Source organism: Dreissena polymorpha, chromosome 15 (genome assembly GCF_020536995.1).
Source record: "Dreissena polymorpha isolate Duluth1 chromosome 15, UMN_Dpol_1.0, whole genome shotgun sequence".
Taxonomy (NCBI): domain Eukaryota; kingdom Metazoa; phylum Mollusca; class Bivalvia; order Myida; family Dreissenidae; genus Dreissena; species Dreissena polymorpha.
Window position 1 is genome coordinate 35890275 of NC_068369.1, and position 14692 is coordinate 35904966.

The 14692-nt window shown below is 35.1% G+C and overlaps 1 long non-coding RNA gene across 1 annotated transcript; it reads right to left on the minus strand.

The window, feature by feature from the left end:
* Positions 1 to 3983: 3983 nt before the first annotated feature.
* LOC127861148 (uncharacterized) lies at positions 3984 to 14093 on the minus strand. The gene is made up of 3 exons (XR_008040097.1): positions 14029 to 14093; positions 6449 to 6588; positions 3984 to 4055 (listed from the first exon to the last, which is right to left on the minus strand). It is a non-coding gene; the product is annotated as an uncharacterized LOC127861148 (long non-coding RNA).
* Positions 14094 to 14692: the final 599 nt, after the last annotated feature.

Here is a 14692-nt window from a genome sequence, read left to right on the forward strand (position 1 = left end):
TACGCGACTAACAAATGACAAAACATTATTTAAAACCTGTTTCAAATTAAATATTATTTGTTAGCGTTTCCGATTGCAGAGAGCGCCAATGGCGATTGAATTTTAATTTTCAAACCATAAATGTTTGCCGTACTCGGTCAGCATATCTTGAAATCGTTTATGAACGCCCGGATAGGCTACCTTAATTTGCCAGTTTGCTATATTTTATATGTTAAATTCCATTCTATATCGATAGCATTGTGCTAAATGTGTCACAGTACGCAATGAGATTGTAAAAGAGCCGCGTCATACGAAAATGGATCTAATGCCATATGCGCACATCATAGCTATAGCCCACCCAGCCTGCGAATCTTGCAGTATGATCAGGAGACACATAATGAGACCATAAACCAATTTTAATAGCGGACAGCATCTGCTTGACCGGACTTCGCAAATGCTTAGTCTGGGCTTGAGCTACACTGGCCGAAACGCCATAAGACCCAGCTTCGCATGACGCGGCTATGGAAGTGTGATTTGAATGTGTCGAAATAAAACTGCGTGTTAGTCAAATATTAACATAGGATATATTTCGATGATGACGAAATAAACTAATTTTATGCCATTTGAGAACACATATGGTGTGAACTCCCGTAGTATAATTATTTATCTTCTAACAGTTATGTTTGGTTTGACTATAATCATACATATTTCGTTCGTATAATAGTCGACTAACAAGTGAATAAAACACTAAAGTTAAACTTGTGTTTTCAATTTTATTATTTAGAAATGTAAATTGTCAAACCTTATTTCAAAGTCAGCATTTAAGCCGGATATCGTTTTTAAAAATATTTCTTGTTATATTTAGTTGTTTTTTTTTATATTCGGTTTTAGTTGTCTATAGAATACCTGTTTTTATTTGTAAAACTCATCTTCAACGTGTTATAAATTGAGAACTGTAAATATAAAAAAAACTCTAACTTATACTATTGCGTTCTTATCACCCGTACAATTGAGAATAAAGAAGAAAACGCCGCAACCTGTTGAGAACAAAAGAACGTTTCCCAGACATATGGGATTTTACGCAACAGACGCCGTCTTTAATGCATTAAATTATAAATAAAGTGAAAGACGAGGTACTTATGTATAAATCTTAATATACTGTCTCTCTGTTATATTCTGTATTAAATTCTCAAGCAAACCACACTAAAATAGTTAATATTCAATACAATGCTAGGTGATACCAGTATACCAATATTACCATAATACTGCTGTGGTTCATTCTTTGCAAGGCTCGCACATAGCGACAGGTACACTCATGCACTGAGCAAATAATCTTATTGTGTGGTCGTCATCGTAACGCTAAAACTTGCTTACACCTTTTTTCCAAAGTGCGAAACTATATTATTGTACGTCGAATATCTTTCCGGAGTTTTTTTTTACGTAACGCTTCAAGACGCTTTATTGAACTGATTTTGTGGTATGTCAGTCCACCTACATGACCTACAAATGAAGTGTTCAATTTGTCTTGGTCCTTTGATTTTTGACGAAGATACGGGCCTTTGACTGATCGTAAGGGATTTAATAAGGGTGATATTTATAATATATTTATTATATATCATTTTTATGCACAGATTTTTTTGGCAAATGAAGTAATATTATTCAGTTTTGCCGGATGTTTGTCGTTTAATTCTATACGATATTGACCTGATTTGTGGAATGCATTTCTCCATACATGCCCTACAGATGAAATGTGAAATTCGTGCCGGTCTGTTGATTATTGGCGTATTTATGGGCCTTTGACTTAGACATTTTCACTATAATTACCGTTTTCCGGAGGTATTTGTAAATGCTTTCAGATATTGAGCTGAATTTTGGTATGGGGGTCTAACTACATGACCTACAGATAAGCACGTGTTCCGGTCCATTCATTTTTGCGAAGTTATTCGGCCTTAGACTTATAAATGTGCTCTATAATAATCGTTTTCCGGGGCCTTTTTACACAACGCTTTCACATAATGAGCTATTGTTTGGTATGTGAGTCTATTTACATTGCCTTCAGATGAAGTGTTAAATTTGTTCGGTTCCATCGATTTTTGGCGCATTTATGGGCGTTGGACGTAGAAATTTTCTCTATCATTATTGTTTTCCGGAGTTTTTTTACGAAATGCTTTCATATATTGGGCTGATGTTTATGCCTCCAGTAAGGTGGCATATAGCAGTCTATCCGCCTGTCCGTTCGACATTCTGTTTAGAGGATTTTTTTCGAAACCTTTTAAGATATTGAGCTGATTTTTGGTATGCTAGTACACCGATATGTAGACTTATTTCAGGTCCGTTGATTTTTTATGAAAAAACGGACCTTTCACGGATCTAAATTTTTGCAATGGTACGTAATAAGCTTTAAAGGGAGACTATTTTATTTATCACTTGGCAGGTTCAATGTAATTTTTGACAAGAGAAGTAATATTTGTTAAAGTGATATAATCAAAGGTAGCAACTTCTGTTTTGTATGCAACGCTCTTAGATACTGAGCTGATTTAAGGCATGCGAGTCCACAAACATGCCATATAGAAGAAGTGTGAAAATCGTTCCGGTACATTGGCGTTGGCGTTAGAAATTGTATGTATAATTACCGTTTTTTGAGGTTGTTTACGCAACGCTTTCAGATATTGAGCTGATTTTAGGTATGTAAGTCTACCTATATGACCTTAATATGACATGTGAAATTCGTTCTAGTCCATTTATTTTTGGCGAAGTAATGGGCCTTGGAATTAAAAAAATTATCTTTGATAACCGTTTCCGATATTTTCTACGCAGCGCTTTCAGATATTGAGCTAATTTTGTATATGTGAGTCTACTTATATGAACTACACAACAAATGTAGAATTCGTTACGGTCCATTGATTTTTAACTAAGTAATGAAACTTGGAGTTTTTAAATTTTATTTTTGATAATCATTTCCTGGATGGTTTTTACGCAAACCTTTCATATATGGAGCTGGTGTTTTGTATGTGAGTCTACGTATATGACCTGCATTTGAAGTGTGAAAGTCGTTCTTGTACATTTATTTTTGGCGTAGTTATGGGTCTTGCTTGTACTTAGAAATTATCTTTATAATAACCTTTTTCCGGAAGTTTTTCACGAAAAGCTTTGATATATTGAGCTGATGTTTGGTATTTGAGTCGAACTACATTACTTACAGATAAAGTTTGAGCTTCGTTTTGGTCATTTGGTTTTTAGCTAAGTTATGGACCTTGTTTTCTCTTAAATAGCTGTTGTGGGTCTTCAAAGCGAAGAAAGGGGAATTGTGTTTAAATTTACAAATGCAGCTGTTGTGTCAAGATATGTCTTGTTGAAACTAAGCTCATCTTTTTAATCACAAGTTGAGTTTGTGTTAATGCTGTGTACAATAATGAGAGATTGTAAATCATAGTCATTTTGCTCCTTGATGTTTTTGCCAAATATCACCATTGTTTAAAATTAAAATTTAATTACATTGATGTTTTCTTTTTTCGTGGCCGTTCGATTGGCCTACGTTAAAAAGTGAAACTTCATGTCGTGTGACTGTTACATTACTTACTTTCAAAGAGCGAACACATGCAGATTAGTTGTTGTTCTTATAGATTTTTTTTATAACGTATATCGATAGTAATCCTTTAGGAATCATATCACAAACACATAGTATTTGTGTGTGATTAATTGGACTTTTTGCTGTTTTGAAAAATATCTCATCAATGTCATGGCGGTCAGTGAACCTACTTACTATTGGTAAGCTGATTCGCGAGTTCTTAGTGCAAATACTTGGCAATATAACTGCCGAACATAATACATCGGAAAAGACGTGGGAATATTTGCATAACCTTACTCGAGTGACGCATGTTGTAGGATTTTCTTATATAAACATGCAAACAGTATAAATAAGTAAAGTCATCATATTAAATAGCATTACATTTAGTCTTTTACCAACAGATTTGAAATACAAATGTAAGTAATCAGTGCCTGTACCTGTCTCCATTTGCGTCTATGACAAAAAAGTTAAAGTTGCAATCTACGCCGAGCGACGCACTTGTAAATTCCTAAAATCAAGAAAGGAAATTATAAAAATGTCCTTACATATGACATAATATTTAAATTGTGAACGACCGAATGTTACTTGTGATAAAACATATAGTAAGAAAGAAGTGAATATCAAATATCAATGCAATAAACTCAAACATTATAGTCGGAAGTTTCAATTATGATTCAAAACCGATTTAGTTAAGAACATATCACGTATAGTACGCTCCGTACTTTTGAAATTCCGTTTTGACCTAAAACACATGGGACATAAATAACGCAAATAATTGAATAATTATTTTAGCCCTATACTAAATTTTGTAATGTAAATGCAAACAGATCGCCCGATTTTTACGACACAATTAGAGCTATTTAACCTAGAGGCTACAAATAGAAAAAAAACACAAACATACACATGACTTGTTTTGGCAATGCTGCGACACGTTCGTAGAAAATACAGCCTTATGAATCCGCCGATTTATATTTAATATAATCTTTTTTTATAAAATCAACTCAACTTATTACATTATCTATACTTTTCTTCTATCTGAAAAACATTTTTCTGTCAGTTATCTTTGTAAGAACGAAAGCTGTTGAATCCTTTTAATTGTTCGTATGTTTTCCGAAATAAAACGTTATACAATTATCACGCGCATTAATAAACGCACATATTAGTCTTATTTTCAAACACAATTAAGCTTTAGCATCACCAGTGACACCAGCTCGGGAGAAAAATGTAATTGCACGTGGCCCTTTCTTAATCGTACGGCCCCATTGACACCACACTTATACGCAACTTATTATAGGTTGATGCACTTATTATATGCTAAATGACCTTCGCCACAATCGGTCCAGAAGCTCAGCCGAAGGATAAATCTCCAAAGGTGGTACCGGTCCATGACACACTATAGTCTTGTCGTAACCTATATATTGAATATATTTAACTTATATACACTAACTAATTAACCTATATGTATTTACGTACCTGCTGAGTGTTTTTCCACCTTATATATTTATTTGAAAGTACTCAAAACATACTTAACATATTTTTACGTCATCGCTACGTGTAAACAAATTGAAAGGCGTGTGTTATACATACACGAAATATTTAACCAAATTTGAAAAGGGCATATTAAAGTTTGTCCCCATAAATACATGGAGGGTATTTGTTGGATTCGGTGGATTATCGATTTTAACTCACGAGAGATCGTAGAAAATAATATTTTCATGAGTGGCACAGCCACGAGTGAAAAATATTTTTTCTTTGATCATGAGTGAATAAAAATCGATATTCCACCGAGTCCAACACATTTTGTTTTTATTTTATGCTTTTTTTTCACCGTTTATATACATTGTTAAAGAGTTAAACTAAAGAATTTCGCTGAGATAATGACGTCATTTCGTAAAACAATTACGTCATTTCACAGTAAACAGTGAAAACTATCGATAATTTTCACGGTTTATTTTCACTGTTTGAAACAGTGAAATTATCAGTTTTAATTCACTGATATTTCTCTATAATCCACCGGAAAGCATAAAATAAATATGTGTATTCACACAATGCATATTCCATCTTGTCGAGCATATTTGTTACAAGTTGTTTTGATATATATGAAGTTATAGGACATAACATGTGTTTGTTTTCTCGATATATGCACCGCATCAATCGTCGATATTTACCGTTAATAAATAGGTTATATTTAGCCGAAAAAAGCTTGCAGCGATTATGACATTATGTATCATTCAGGAACTCAGAGAATAATGACTTATACGTTTCGTGCTTGCTAACGACAACGTTCCGGTAAATGTATACACGTATTTTCATGTTGTACACGCAATACAATAACCCATTAAAATGATACTTATTTATTTTATTAGATAACTTTTGGATCAAACCATAAACACAATTCCTTTGACCGACTTTACTTGATACTTTGTTACAAGATATATCTGCGGTGGCATATATGCACCATTCTATATCGTTGTACACGTGTGCACGAGTGTATTTCAGGTACGCGCGTGTTAGTTAAGACATAATTAATTTTTGTTTTCCTTAACCTCTGCGTACGTGTTATACAATATATATATTATGCAATGAAAACCTTAACTTAAGAGCGTGAATCGGTTTTTATAACAAAAATTATCGTAAAAACATGTTCGCAATTATCCTCGCATATATAACACAAACTCGGATAATGTTGTGTCATCTCATGGCGGATACCAATGGATGCGCGTGATATTCATCGCGGTTTGAAATTTGAAATAATAATAAGTGTGACAAACGTTCCAATCATTCAAAATTTCTGAATGGCTAGACTCTGACGTCGCGGTGATATATGGTGAGTATCAATTGTATCAACTTATGCAGTGATATTGACACGAATAAATGCGTAAATATTTAGATTTGTGTTACGTTGAAATCCTGGTAAGCCTGGCGGATGATCGCGTAGACATTATCGACCTCTCGGTTCTTAACAGCTTTTACAAGCTCGTCCTGCCCATCTGAAGGCATGTAAGTCTCGAAGTGTGTCCTCAACAGGAACAGCAAGCGCTCTGAAAAAGTGTAGTAAGACATTGCATGCTCAGGTTACATATATAATCGCAAATAAATTACCAGTCAGCTCTAGCATTGATGATTTTGTTCAATTTAGTTATCTCTTCAAAAACATACATCTCAGCGAACATTTTCGAAAAAACGTTACATTTATTTGCAATGTGATTTCCCATTCAACGTGGCATATGCGTTTTGTTTGAAATTAAATAATATAACCATTTGTAAATGGAAACACTAAAAAACAACCAAAAACACGACTGTGTTTATTGATTGTCACATGGAAAAAGCAGTTTGTAGTTGGAATATTTCTTCGATACCATTAAAACATCATGCAATAAACCCATCGGAGATTCCGCCAGCTACACGTGATCTGCCAATCAAGTGCTGCACTCACACTAAGGAAGAGATCGATGGCGCCATCCAGCAATTGAAGAACGGCACATCTAAAGGGCCTGCCAGCACATCCGCAGAAGCGCTAAAGGCTGACATAGATACCAGTGTGTAGCTACTACACCCTCTATTCAGCAAGACATGAGAAGAAACAGAAATTCAAACAGAGTGGACTGAGGGTTGCCTCATCAAGCTCACAAGAAAGGCGACATCATTTCCTGCTCCAACTACCGAGGAATCACGCTGTTGTCTCATGAAAATTGTTTATCGCATTCTATTGAACCAAATGAAAGACGAAATAGACCCGCATCTCGGTTACCAACAAATCGGCTTTTAAAAGGAGTCAGTACCTATATTCAATGCAACAAGCCGTTTACCAGATGCAGTACGAAGCTGGTTAAAAGCCATTCTCCTGCGTATGGAGCATAATGAGATTATAGGAAAAGTCTGAAAACCGACTGACTGTGTTAATTCACTTATAATAGTTTAAAAACCCAAGACTGACAAACTGCAGATCCCAAAACATTGAACGATGCAATAAGACGAACACACTGTCGTATGCCTACATTGGATGTCGTGAAGTCCCGACTTTCGAATCCTACGCATTTTTCGCTACTTGACATTACGCATGCATATTGGAGTGTCAAGACAGTTGGCACATAGTGTAGACAATATCGGTGACTAAACCTGCCATTTGGCATACCAGCCAAATCAAACATATTTAAACAGAAGCTGAATACAATATTTGAGAGACTGATTGGCGTGACCTAAATTGTTGATGACATATTAATACATTGACGACGAGACAGGGACAATATTCTTACACCTCTGTGTCGTGTTGGAAAGGGCAGAGAGTAAAGGGAGTGTAACGCTGAGAAATGTGTAATTGGAGTAAACGAAGTACTATTCGTCGGGCGCTTGATTACCTCCCCTGAACTGAAACCTCATCCGTCAAAGGTCACGGTCATATACAATTTGCAGGTTCCGCAAAATCGACAGTAACTAGAACCCATTCTTGGCATGATTTACTTCCTGCAAAAGTCTTCTCCCAATTTAGCGAAAACCACTGCTCCGATGCTTAAAATGACATGTATGTTTATGGGACATCGCGAAAACGATTAACTTCAATAAAATTAAATGGTAGTAGCGCAAAGTCCAGTTTTGTCGTATATTGATTACAAAGAGCCCGTTAATCTAAAATGCGACGCTTCTTAACATGGCGTTGGCACGGTAATTATACAAGACGGACTACCAGTGGCATATCCCTCAAATACATTTACGCCGACAGAATCAAGTTAGGCAAACACAAGCGTGAAATGTTCGCAATACTGTATGGCTGCAAACGTTTCCGCCAGTAGCTTTACGGACGACTCGTGACCGTAACCAGTGACCACAAGCCTCTATAGGTGAAAAAGCCCCGCTCAGCAGACCAACCACGCCAGCAGAGGATGATGCTACAACTTCAAATGTATGACCGGGATGAATGTCACGTGAGCGGAAAAAGCGTTCCGATCTGACTTACTGTCAAGAAACCCTATGAATGACAACCACTTTATCTTTGAAGGTCTTGATGTGCACGTACATACAGTTATAACATCTTACGTGAGAGACCGTCGTCTCGGAATTAGAAGAGACTCTAATTCGAATGACAGTTAAATGCAAACTCTGATACAGACCATACGACTCATAGACTATTTATCGGACATACTGTCCGAAACAGATACTTGAGTATTGGACTCATAAATATGAACTCTCATATTCAGATGGCTTAGTCTTCAGAGGTCAGACTATCCGATTTCCAAGGGCATGACGTCCTGACATGATACAGTGGGGTTAGGGACTTTGTTCCGCAAATAAGGGGTTGCTTAGGGATGAATATTTTAGGGGATTCATCTCTAACAATCCGGTTTCTTTTAGGGATTAATCCCTAACAATCCCTTCTGAAATTTTTTAGGGTTGAAAATGGATTATTAGGGATTGTTAGGGTTGAAAAGAGATGCTAGGCCTCTGCGCATGCGTACGGGTTAAAAGGCAGAGTTAAGAATGTGAGCTTTTGCTAGTACTGCGCATGCGTAAGGCTGAAAAGGCAGAGTTATTTTCGTGAGCTGTAAATCGCGATAATAACTCCGCCTTTTCAGCCCTACGCATGCGCAGTACTTGAATATATTAAAGCAACGATCTATAAATAAAGACCATTCGGACGAATAGAAAGTATCTAGAATTCGCGCAACGAAATCAATATCAATATCACGTGAGCAGCCGCTAGTCTCACTCTGTTATCTGGCGTTATCATTCGCAACTGCAGCGTATCTGCTCGCTTAATTCTAATACACAACAATTCATTACTTCGCACAATAGAACTGAAAACATTTTAAATATGAAAAAAAGTTTTGATATTAATAGCAGCGTTGTCAAATTAAACGTGATTTTAAAATAAAACATAATAGATTTGAAAACATATGAGTCTCTGAACCAATAGTAAGTAATGACACGTAATAATGGTATTTTAGGCCGAGTTAGCTTTTTTACAAGAACACCTTTCAATTGTCGTAAACTTAATTATTTCTTTCTGGAAATAATGAACTTAGAATAAGTATAAAAGTGATCTCAAAATCTACAGTCTATAACTTTAACTTTAATATTTTCGCGGGTATTAAATAACAATACTTTGAGAGATTATCGGCCGAGTTAGACTATTTAAAAGCATATAAATACTTCTGATGTACATATCATTTTAAAGGTAATGTAAAATGCACAAGACTATTTTTTTTTATTTTAACGTGAACAGTCTCTGAAATGTTCATTACCGATGCATGTTTTTCTTATTGCAAAGTACATATCCGCCTTTGCCTAAAACTTTACTGTTTCTAAATTAACATTTCATGTTTGAACATTTAGAGGTAATATAAAAAGCTATGGTCGAAAAAAACTAATTTATATTAAACTGTTCAGGTGATTTCTTTCTATTTCCTAAACAGATGTATTTCTTTATTAAATTTTCTAAATAAAGTCTTAATTTTAGAATAAACTGTAAGACATTAAAAAATATATTGATTTTAGTTTATTTTATTACGTACAAATAATATTAGCAGGGCAATAAACATTTTGGATACACTTCTCTTCAAGAGAGACCATGTCCCCAAAGTGGTTTAAGTGTGTTTATGTCTGTGACACAAAATGTCTACGCATCTGTTGATAAGATTATCACAATAAGATGATTGAAATCTCGTCGCCGAGCGTAAATACCTAATAACACTAATCTTTGTTTATTTATAAATCTTTGATCATCATCACACCTTTTTACTGCACACAATTGGTGTAAACAAATTGTTAAATATTGTTACTTGTGCCAATTTACTTATAGTTATGAGTAAATTTATTATTCTCTATTCTCAAAAAACTATTTAATTCTCCTCATCTTTATCAACTAGATCATCATCAATTATATCAACATTATTAGCATTATCGTACAAATAACAACCCAAATACAAATTAGGAATGATTGCTTGTATTTGACAGGACTTCGACATATAAATGCATAAAAACACAATTCTTCCGACGCCCGTATGTGTTTCTTGTTCAACGGAGATCCACCTGAATGGCACCGCTAAGTTGATGAATCTCGAGATATATACATTTATGAATGAAAGGCTTCATGAACGTTGACGTCGCTCTTGGTTACCAGAAAAATTCCAACGCACGGATTTCAACCGTCATTGTTTTCATTTATAGGATTGATATAAAAGTATCTATTTAAGTTTATCTACATCACAACAATTGTGTATATGGGTACGACAATTTTGGGTAGGAAAAAAAATTGATACGAAAATTTTGGGTTGCAAAAATGTGCCAAAAAAATCGGGTACGAAAAAAGATTTGGTTACAAAAAAAATTGGGTAAGAAAAATAAATTGGGTACAAAAAATGGGGTATGATCAAATATTTGGGTACGAAAAAAATGGGTACGAAACAAATTGGGTACGAAAAATGTAGGGTACGAAAAACAAATGGGGTACGGGAAAGTAGTACCCGTGGGGAACTTGATCCATTCAGCGAAACTGGGAAGCAGGTTACATTCTCGATCAAATCTTTAAAAAGTTAAGTTAATGATGCTATGTGCAAGGACGTGATTTTACATGCCCTTGTGCATGAACATATATTTTTCCCCTTTTGATTATTGCTTTTTTCTCTAAGCATAGGCATGTATGTTCGTTAAGTACGGCACTACTTTCATGATGATTCCCGAAAGTAGGTATGAGCTCATAGTTGGAACCGTGTCGTAAGAGCACTTGAATACGTGAGTTCGCCCATGAACACATGGTAAGGTTAACTAAATCTCCGCGATATGACCTAATAGATATTTAAAACAGCAAACAATATCCAACAAACGAATGAATTATCAAACATAGTATGTGCACTGATGTGGCTCTGTAATTTCTGTTTGAAAAGTTTATTAAATATGCAAAATGAGTAAGTACGCATAAGAGCGAGTTTCACAGATGGCATACGGCTATTATGCTGTTCATATACCGTAGTCGCTACAACGTTTACAAATGGCAGGTTCGAAATAATTCGTTTTTTTTACACTTATGATCGTGTTAAAAGTTAATTATACACGTTTTAATTCGCAATGTATTTACAGAATCACAGCAAATGTCAAATACAATACAGAAAATCCATAGTTGTTTCATTGATTTATAAACATATAATGGATTGAATATAACTGATTTAAAATTTACGTTTTCAAACTATTATTAATTTTTCCCCAGAATATGGTGTCCTATTTATAGCTGAGCTTCCTATACCTTTATCAATGATAATCAGCGAGGTATGCCGATTAGAAAAATCGAGCTATCTCAATCGGACTGGCTCGGTCTTTTACATAGATCGCCATTGTGAATTGTTTTCATGGTATGATAACTTAGACGAGCTGCTTCGCAGCATCGTCAAAAACACCGGGCGTATTGCATATTAGTTCGGAGACATGAAATTATTTCGAAAGAAGGCAATAAGAGGTTCAATTCTATACATGTACGAGCAAGTCTTTCTGCGCACGATTACGCTCTTACTCTTCGTATATATTTGACTCATATGGATCATGGCAAATACCTAGTGTTTTATTTTGCTTAATATTAATTAAGTTATGCATCTTTTTATACTTTAAGCAGCATAGCATGACTTCCGAATGAAAATAAATTAACTTTAATTTTAGGCAAAAAATAATCAATCTTCAATGTAATGTGGTTTGCTTGATAATATTATACAATGCTCGTTGATACCAATGCATTTATGCGAATAATTATGTTTTACATTCTTTGTTAGTCTCAATGACAAAGAGAGCGGTACAGGTTTCTCTACTAAATATCTGCTGAACTTCTTCATTTAAATTGAGATAAACTTTGAAAAATGTCAGGCCGTGGAACACTTTTTATTGAACAGTTCATTTCTGCCTTTGCCATAAACTGAAATTGCAATTATGTTTCTTAATCAAGTATCAATTTGAAATTAATATAAAGAACTAAAGGTTGAACAAAAAATGAGTTATTGATGTATAACTGTCCCGGCGATGTCCTTTATATTCCTAAACTGATCTATTTCTTAATTAAATTTTCCAAATAAAATATATAAATTTTAGATGTATCTATTAAAAGAAAACACACTCTGCTTTCACTTTTGACGGACACATAATATTAGAAAGTCAATAAAAATGTTGAATTCAAATCTGCGATAGAGGCGCACACGCATTCTCTTCAAGGTGGATGTCCCCATTTTTTATTAAGCGTTTACTGGTGTGCCTGTGACACCACATACCGGCACATGTGTAGATAAAATTAGAACGGTAAGATGCGTCATCTTTATCACTTGACTGAAATATCTGTTGCCGGAATGACACGAATCTTTGTTGCAGCACGGAAAATATTACGAATAATCCAACTTGTACCGTGTTAAAAACGCACACAGTTTCGTTTTCGATTCTTCGGTGTTACTACAAACAAATTCTGTGTTGAGTTTACAAATGACGTGTATTTCAGGCTATGAAACAATATGCTGTATGCAGCTTATCAATTGTATTTTGCGTGTGTGTGTTACTGCCATTTCAGGGGAAAATATTTAATTTTGAGTCAAAGTTGGTCAAATACACCTCGGCTGCCGGGTGTTCACCAAAGAAATAATGTTGATAAAAATATACCAGTACACGATGGCCAATGAGACCTTAATGTGCACTGGTAGACAATAAATAAATTGTGTTATGCATGAAACCGACCGAAATAAATCCTCATCTAGAAATAGTTGTCTACGCCCCGCCTACTTCTTTACGGCAGTGATTAACTCCGCCTTTTCATCCGTATTCCCCGCTGCTATCGACTGCGCATGCGTAGAGATTAATTAATCCCTTGAAGAGATGAATTCATCCCTTGCGATGAATTCATCCCTAAAAGAGCTTAATTCATCGCAATTTATCCCTAAACAGCGCTGGAAAAGGTTTAATACAGATGAATTCGGATAAAACGGGGTGAAAACAGATTAATCCCTAATAATCGGCTGAATGAGGGTTATTTCTTAGGGATTATAAAGAGATTAATTCCGGAACAAAATCGTTAACCCCACTGTACAGTCAGTACACACGAGCAACACGGGTGTATATAGTTTTAAGAGCCAATGGCGCGCTGTTTTGGCCTGGGATGACGAAAGAGATCACTTGGTGTTACAAAGGGGTCTTTGTCATAAATACATACCGTCTGATGCACATGAACAATTATTTCAATATGACATACCCGACCAATATTGGCGTAAGAATTAACAGGCGTGCTTGTTTAATGCAAAACGTGGTGATCATGTGTACTAATCTGAAAAAATATATATCAGTCAGGACAGAAGTTTACCATTGCATGGCGGACATGAGAAATGAATTATAATATTTACATTAAAACGAAAATCATTTGACACATCACCTGGTTTATAAAGAACTGAAATATACTCAAACCTTGTTCTATTAAACTTTTTTAGTTAATATGGATCTGATATGTTCGTCAAAATGTTGTTACTTACCTCTCGGCAACAACGTAAAAAAATCGGGCCAGTACAGGAAGTCTCTACCGTGCAATCTGATCAGCAGTCGATTACATTCGTTCACTGCCACTATGAGACCAATTCGACCGAGGGTCTGAAATAGTTAATTGCTGTATGAATAATATCCATACCGTATGTTACGTTTGCTGTGCCTTCAATAAGTTAAATAGGTTTAAATATAGCCATATAAGGCAACCCACCCAAACCCTTGTAGGTGGCTGTGTATTTCAATAGACTAAGGCCTTTTAAAAAAATCGCGCCCAGGTTTTCATCATAACAAATGTTAAAAGTTTGGCAATGGACGAAAACAATTTTCAACTCTACCAAGATGTTATTATAACAAATATACTCACCAAGATTCATGAAGATTTGACTAAAAGTGCAATGTCTAGAGTGTTGAAGCGCTCATTATTTATTTAGACCTTACTAAAAAGATATTTTTAGTTCACATGACTCAATTGCAATATCGGTGAAAAACTACTCTTCTGACAAATTTGCATGAAGATTTTACTAAAAATGTTACTTGTAAACTATAAACAAAATTTCACAATCGCCATATAAAGAAAAATGTCCCGCGCCCTGGCGGCTATGTTTTTCAACGAAATGAAACCACGTTTTAACACTGAAAAATATTTTATATGAA